Below are 7796 nucleotides of genomic sequence, written 5' to 3'. Positions count from 1 at the left end.
GAACAACTAGTCTAAAAAGGGGGTCTATTTAAAGGCTAGAGTATACAAATGAGTTTTAAGATGGGATTTAAAGCCCTACTGAAATGAGATTTTCTTATTTAAACGGGGATAGCAGGTCCATTCTATGTGTCATACTTGGTCATTACGCGATATTGCCATATTTTTGCTGAAAAGATTTAGTAGAGAACATCGACGTTAAAGTTCGCAACTTTTGGTCGCTAATAAAAAAGCATTGCCTCTACCGGAAGTAGCAGACGATGTGCGCGTGACGTCACGGGTTGTAGGGCTCCTCACATCTGAACATTGTTTATAATCATAGCCACCAGCAGCAAGAGCTATTCGGACGGACAAAGCGGCAATTTCCCCATTAATTTGAGCGAGGATGAAAGATTCGAGGATGAGGACGATTAGAGTGAAGTATAGGATTTAGGTCTGGCGACTGTGAAGGCCACTCCAGAGTCTTCCAGCCCTTCTTCTGCAACCACTCTGATGTTGATTTGGAGGTATGCTTGGAATCGTTGTCCTGTTGGAAGGTCCAACGTCACCCAAGCCTCAGCTTCGTCACTGACTTCATGACATTTGCAGCTAATATATCCTGGTACGAAATATAATTCATAATGCCTTGAACCCGCTGGAGATTCCCGGTACCTGGGGCTGAGAAACAGCCCCAGAGCATGATTGACTCCCCACCATGCTTAACAGTAGGTGAGGTGTTATTCTCTTTGTAAGCTTAATTTTTTCTCCTCCAGACATAACGTTGATTCATAGGCCCAAAGAATTCCACTTTTGTCTCATCACTCCATAGAACAGTTTCCCAAATCCTTTTGGGTTTGTCCAGATGATTTTTGGCATACATTAGTAGCTGAGATAGGCGCCAGCGCCCCCCGCGACCCCAACAGGGAATAAGCGGTAGAAAATGGATGGATGGATAGTCTATTTTTCTTGTACCTGGTAGTCAGAAGTGGGGTGTGCCTGGGAGTTCTGGCATGGAGGCCTTCATCTCGTAGTGCGCGCCTTATTGTCTGGGACGAAACCTGCGTTCCCCCCTCTGCAATGTCCTGTTGTAGTTCCTCAGCTGTTACCCGGGGGGTTTTCACCACTGTACGCTTCAAATACCAGACAGCAGTTGCACACGGCATCCTCTTTCTACCACGCCCAGGTAGTGTTTCCACTGTGCCTTTAGCTTTAAACTTGCGAATTATGCTCCCAACTGTGTCTCTTGGAATGTGTAATGTCTTTCCTATTTTCTTACATCCATATCCTTTCTTAAGAAGAGAAATTACCTCCTTTCTTGACTTCTTTGACCACTCCCTGGACTTCACCATGTTGCAAATACACCATTGACCATCTACAAGAAGCTGAGCGTCACAGTCTTTTTCAATCAGTTTAATTGTTGCTCATTGTTATTCAAATTCTGTTCTTAAGAGTTATGATCTTCAAGGGGTTGAATCATTTTGTCAATGAGATATTAAGAGAAATGACACTGTTTGGTATGTTACAAAATATAATGTTGTAATTCAAGCTGCATTTGTCTATTTGACGCATCTTTATTTGATATGACTTTAAACAAAATACGGAATAAATGTCCAACTTGCTAAAACACCAAAATTGTGTGGGGGTTGAATAATTTTGATCACAACTGTAAATTGTCCCTAGTGTGTGAAAGTTGTCTGTCTATCTGTGTTGTCCAGGGTGTACACCGCCTTCCGCCCAAATGCAGCTGATATAGGCTCCAGCACCCCCCGCGACTCCGAATGGGACAAGCGATAGAAAATGGATTGATGGATTGATCCTAAGTAGCGCTCTTCCAAAATAGACATTATGATTTCATCTTCATTACTATTTCATTGTCAGGCCAGGTGAATTTAACCACCTTGCCTTGATGGAGGTATGCACTTATTTGTCCTTTTCCCTGTGCAACTATCTCAGTCATTTTCCGCCTCGGTTCTTCGTGTCCAACAGCCCAAATTGCTTCTGGCAATCTCTTCATTCAGAGGGGGTAAAGGTCCTGGAAGACATGTCCCAGTGGGACTGTCAGAGGTACATCGGAAAGCTTGTGAAATGTTCTGCCAATGGCTCTTTTTCAGTCTCTCGTGTAAAAATACCCCCGCCTCTCTCGGTCACTTTCAGTGCGGCAGTTAAACATGCAAGAGCTCGCAAACAAAGGACGGGCACAGTGGCTGCAGTGTGGAAGTAAAAACATTGCGGCAAAAAAAACTCCAGCCGTTTGTTTGCCATTAGGGACACATTTGGCAGCCCGGTCACTCATATAAGTCAGCTTCCGTCAACAAGGAAGTCTGGTGGTGCTGAGGAAAGATAAAACACTTCAATTCAAAGGAATTCCTACACAACACAGAGGTAAGATTCACATTTTGAGGAAAACGCAATGCCGTTTGTTGACAAATATTGACACTTTGTTTGCATTTTTGGCACCTTGTTGGAGTTGAATCTTGAAACTCGGTGGTTTGGAGCAAACCGTGCCAGACTTGGCAAAGGCTTTGTGGGAATGACGTGTAATCTCATCAGTGTCGGTATGTTTTGTTAACCCCAGCGAGCCTCGGGGGCCGTAGCTTGCCTGATTGGAGGCGTCTCAGCTGAGTTCCGAGGACGTCTTCGGTTGCAGCTGCATTTTACTGCGAGACAAAAAACAACTAACAACTGTGAGATTTATTGGTTAGGACGGATAACTTTGAGTAATATGATCTTTTAAGCAGTTGCAAATCACAATTATTGTTGGAATGGTTTAATCAGAGCTCAAATATACAATGCATAAATGACTTCATAGAATTATATGATAAAGTAGAATAAATATGATGTACTCCTACATAGGGCAGCACGGTGGAGGAGGGGTTAGTACGTGTGCCTCACAATACTAAGTTCTGGGTTTGATCCCGGGCTCGGGATCTTTCTGTGTGGAGTTTGCATGTTCTCCCTGTGAATTTGTGGGTTCCCTCCGGGTACTCCGGCCTTCTCCCACCTCCAAAGACATGCACCTGGGGATAGGTTGATTGGAAACACTTAATTGGCCCTAGTGTGTGAATGTGAGTGTGAATGTTGTCTCTGTCTATCTGTGTTGGCCCTGTGATGAGTTGGCGACTTGTCCAGGGTGTACCCCGCCTTTCACCCGACTGCAGCTGGGATAGACTCCAGAACCCCCCGCAAACCAAAAAGGGACAAGCGGTAGAAATGGATATTCATACATAAAGAGAAAGTAAGGTCTAAATATTGCAAAAAGAAAAATCATGATTTTATGAGCGTAAAGACATCAATAATGTACAAAACCCAAAACCAGCGAAGTTGGCACTTTGTGTAAATCGTAAATAAAAACAGAATACAATACTTTGCAAATCCTTTTCAACTTATTGTCACAACAAGGCTTGGACGTGGATTGTTTCTTCGACGCAGATGAGAATCAGCACGAGCGAGGCGTGGACGTGAGTACATGATATTTATTAAATAAACAAACAAACTACAAAAAGGCAAACCAAGGACGCGCTCTGTGGCGGATGTACAAAACTAGGCTGTGAAACAAAAGACTAGCATAAATGCTGCAAACTATAAAGATGAAACAAAAACACTTGCTCGATTGGCATGAATGATAATGACTATAAACAAAACTATCACAATAGCATAAATACACAAACTTACAAGGCATGGAACAGGACGAGGGCATGAAGGAGGTGCAGCAAGGGTAGCATGTGTGCGTGTGTGAAGATCCCAGAAAGCAGACAAGAAAAAGAGTGACTTAAGTAGTTATGATGATTAGTGAAAACAGGTGAGGCTGAGAACAGGGACGTGACATGACAGGTGAAAAGGAATGAGTTGGCATGGAGACGAAAACAAACCAGGAAGTGCCAAGACAGAACTTAAATGTCCAAAAAACTAAACATAACCTGACCAAAACAGGCGTGACACTTATATTCAATTATATAAGTAAACGTTGATTGATTGATTGAATTGAATAGACTGCAAAGACAAGATATTTCATGTTGTTGTTTTTTTGCAAATAATCATTAACTTAGAATTTAATGGCAGCCACACATTGCAAAAAAGTTTGCACAGGGGCATTTTCACCACTGTGTTACATGACCTTTTCTTTTAACAATACTCAGTTAACGTTTGGGAACTCAGGAGACCAATCTTTGAAGCTTTTCAGGTGGAATTCGTTTCCATTATTGTTTGATGTACAGCTCAAGTTGTTCAACAGTACCGGATCTTTGTTGTGGTATTTTAGGCATCATAATGCGCCACACATTTTCAATGGAAGACAGGTCTAGACTACAGGCAGGCCAGTCTAGTACCCACACTCTTACGCTGTTGGAACATGCGCAGAATGTGGCTTGGCATTGTCTTGCTGAAATAAGCATGAAAAATATGTTGCTTGGAAGGCAACATATGTTGCTCCAAAACCTGTATGTACCTTTCAGCATTAATGTGCCTTCGCAGATGTGTAAGTTACCCACTAATGCACCCCCATACCATCACAGATGCTGGCTTTTGAACTTTGCGCTTATAACAATCCGGATATTATTTTTTTCTCTTTGGTCCGGAGGACCAAAGATATCCACAGTTTCCAAAAACAATTTGAAATGTGCACTCATCAGACCACAGAACACTTTTCCACTTTGCTCAGGCCCAGCGAAGCCGGCGGCGTTTCTGGGTGTTGTTGATAAATGGCTATCGCTTTGCATAGATGAGTTTTAATTTGCACTTACAGATGTAGCAACAAACTGTAATTACTGACAGTGCTTTTATGAAGTGTTCCTGAGCCCATGTGGTGATATCGTTTACACACTGATGTTTTTTTTTTTATGCCTGAGGGATCGAAAGTCACGGGCATTCAATGTTGGTGTTCGGCCTTGCCCGTTACATGCAGTAATTATTCTCCAGATTCTCTGAACCTTTTGATGATAATACGGACCGTAGATGGTGAAATCCCTAAATTGCTTTCAAAAGCTCGTTGAGAAATGTTGGTCTTAAACTCTTTGACAATTTGCTCACGCATTTGTTCACAAAGTGGTAACCCTCTTCCCATCCATGTTTGTGAATGACTGAGAATTTCATGGAAGCTGCTTTGATACCCAATCATGTCATATAAAAAGTATTGTTGGCGGGTTTTGAATGCATTTTAAAGTGATTTACAGGCAAACTGTATTGCCCCCATTGGCTGCATTGCTAGCCACCTACTGTAGAACGAACCGATTTTTATAATTTATAATTCAAAAAACCCCAAAACCTTTTGTCTTCTTGTCTCCCATAATGGATGCAAACAGAAAAAAAAGCAATTCCCTTTTAAGGAAAAAAGACACCATTTTACAAGATTCGTTATAATGTTACTATATATATATATATATATATATATATATATATATATATATATATATATATATATATATATCCATCCATCCATTTTCTACCGCTTATTCCCTTTTGGGGTCGCGGGGGCGCTGGCGCCTATCTCAGCTACAATCATATATATATATATATATATATATATATATTTTTTTTTTTCTTTTTTAAGAATTCAGTTGTAATAATAGGATAATACCACTGCAGAATCAGAAGAAAACAAATCTAAATTTTCTTACAGTGAATGTGTAATGAGGAAAAAGAAAAAAGTGTACATTTTTTGAGACTAAAGATGTGGTAATATCATAAAACCAAGTTGTGCATATAAAGTTGCTGTTTAATAAGAAGAAACACATACGATTGATGTGGTTAAAGTATCTGAAGCGCAAGGAAAAATATTTACTTTTAAAATGATAAAGTTGTAATATTATGAGGAAAACAATGACGACACAATGACTTATTTTTCTGAGAGTATAGTGGTCATATTGTGAGCAAACAAAGTCATCCAAATAAAAAAAGGGATTTTAAGAAAAGGCAAAATTTCAGTGTAACAAGAAAAAACATAAAAAATTATGTTAGTTAGCATCTTTTTTTTTTAAATGATAGTGATAAAGTTGTGATATTATGAGGAAAAATATGTCATTTTACAAGATTAAAGTCATAGTGTCACATAACAAAGTTGTTAGGAGAATAAATTGCATTATTGCAAAACAATAACTTCAAGTCATTTGAATAAATAAAAACGTTTTTATGAAAATACAAAAGTTGTTATTTTTAAATTGTTAGGTTTTACTGTTACAAGAAAAAGTATAGTCTTAGAATCACAAGAAAAGTAAGTATTTTTTTAGGCCAAAGTTGTAATATGAGAAAGAAAAAAAAAAATTATATATATATATATATATATATATATATATATATGTCTTGATTGGATTATCCAGAGAATAGTGCTCGATACCGTGGTAGAGCGCAATATGTAGGTGTGGGAAAAGTCTTGTGATTTTTTCCCACACCTACATATATATATATATATATATATATATATATATATATATATATATATATATATATATATATATATAACACAACAACATAACAAACTAAGGGAGCTAGCATGGGAGCTAGAAAACAAAAAGGAACTTAGCATGGAAGCTAGCAAGAATCGAGCAGGAAACAGAAGTCGTTCATGTAATACAAAAACAAACTTGGAAGCAGAGAACAAAAGGCAGTAAGCTAAAAACCGCAATCAAATAAAGCTTACCGCAACGCTACATTGACAAAACACAACACGACAGGTAGCAACGACAAGAGTGACATTGACATGACAATACAATAATCCAGCAGTGACTGGATGGGAAGACAGGTCTAAATAGGAGCGGACTGATTGACGCTAGGTGTGGCCAGGTGCCACTCAGCCGCATCTGAGGGGCAACACAGCACTCAGGGAGAAAGACAGGAAACCAACAAAATAAGAGCGCTGACAGGAAACACTACACACACAGAGGAAACGAAAACAAATGCAGAGGAAAAAACAAAAACATAGTCTAACTGTCAGAGGCAAGCCTGAAAGGATAATATTAACCTTTTAAAAATATTGGAGTTAAGTGGACCAATTATGAGGACAAGCCATTTTAATAGAAATGTTTAGTTTGGTTTTTTTACAAAAGTTGCTTTTTTTAAAAACAATTCTAAATTATATTACACTTGTCCAGGGTGTACACTGCCTTCCGCAAGAATAAAGCTGAGATAGGCTCCAGCAAGCGATATTAAAAAAAAAGGTTTGAAGGATGGAATTATACAAATTGTGAATTCTAAAAGTACAAATATTACATCAATTGATATTATTATAAAAATTATTTAAAACATTTTTTATTTTACAACTTTTGATCGGGGTTTTTTTTTTTTGTCTTTCAAACAAAGGTTATTGGCATACTGTTTTTAAAGGAATATATGAGCAAAAGCTCGGATTTTCAACACATGATTCTCTGGGAACTTTGTGACTCTGTAGATTTGGCGTTTTCCCCTCTGGGTGCCAGCTGAGTGTATTTATGATCTACTCAGGCAAGATTGAGAAGTCAAAAAATGGCTTCGGAGGAATGTGTGTGTGTATACCATGTGTGTACGTGCCTGTGTGTGTGCGTGTCTTAACAAGTAAAAGTGTAAGCTAATATAATCAGGCTGCCACTGCAATCACTCAAGGCGAAAGTGGGAAAAGTTGACGTTGATATTGAAACGGCTTAACAGGGCGAATCAAAATTCCTTTCACTTTGCATTGTGGAATATAAAAGCAGAGCACTGGCCAGCTGGTTTGTATCTGCCGGTGCACTCAAAGTACCCCATTTAACGTCTCGTCTGTGCAAGCACGGATGAACTGGACCCAGCTGCTGAAGCATATGTGACCTGATACCTCCTCGTTTGCAGTGGAAATGCGGTTTGTGATGCTGAGGTGG

General features: G+C 39.2%; 1 long non-coding RNA gene across 1 annotated transcript; it reads right to left on the bottom strand.

Moving 5' to 3' along the window:
- Window positions 1-1465: 1465 nt before the first annotated feature.
- LOC133538671 (uncharacterized) lies at window positions 1466-3709 on the bottom strand. Its single transcript, XR_009803081.1, has 3 exons — window positions 3649-3709; window positions 2434-2633; window positions 1466-2306 (listed from the first exon to the last, which is right to left on the bottom strand). It is a non-coding gene; the product is annotated as an uncharacterized LOC133538671 (long non-coding RNA).
- Between the last annotated feature and the right edge of the window lie 4087 nt (window positions 3710-7796).

The sequence above is a fragment of the Nerophis ophidion genome, linkage group LG01 (assembly GCF_033978795.1).
Source record: "Nerophis ophidion isolate RoL-2023_Sa linkage group LG01, RoL_Noph_v1.0, whole genome shotgun sequence".
Taxonomy (NCBI): domain Eukaryota; kingdom Metazoa; phylum Chordata; class Actinopteri; order Syngnathiformes; family Syngnathidae; genus Nerophis; species Nerophis ophidion.
Note: the sequence above shows the minus strand (reverse complement) of the source record. Positions and strands in the feature narration are given on the sequence as shown.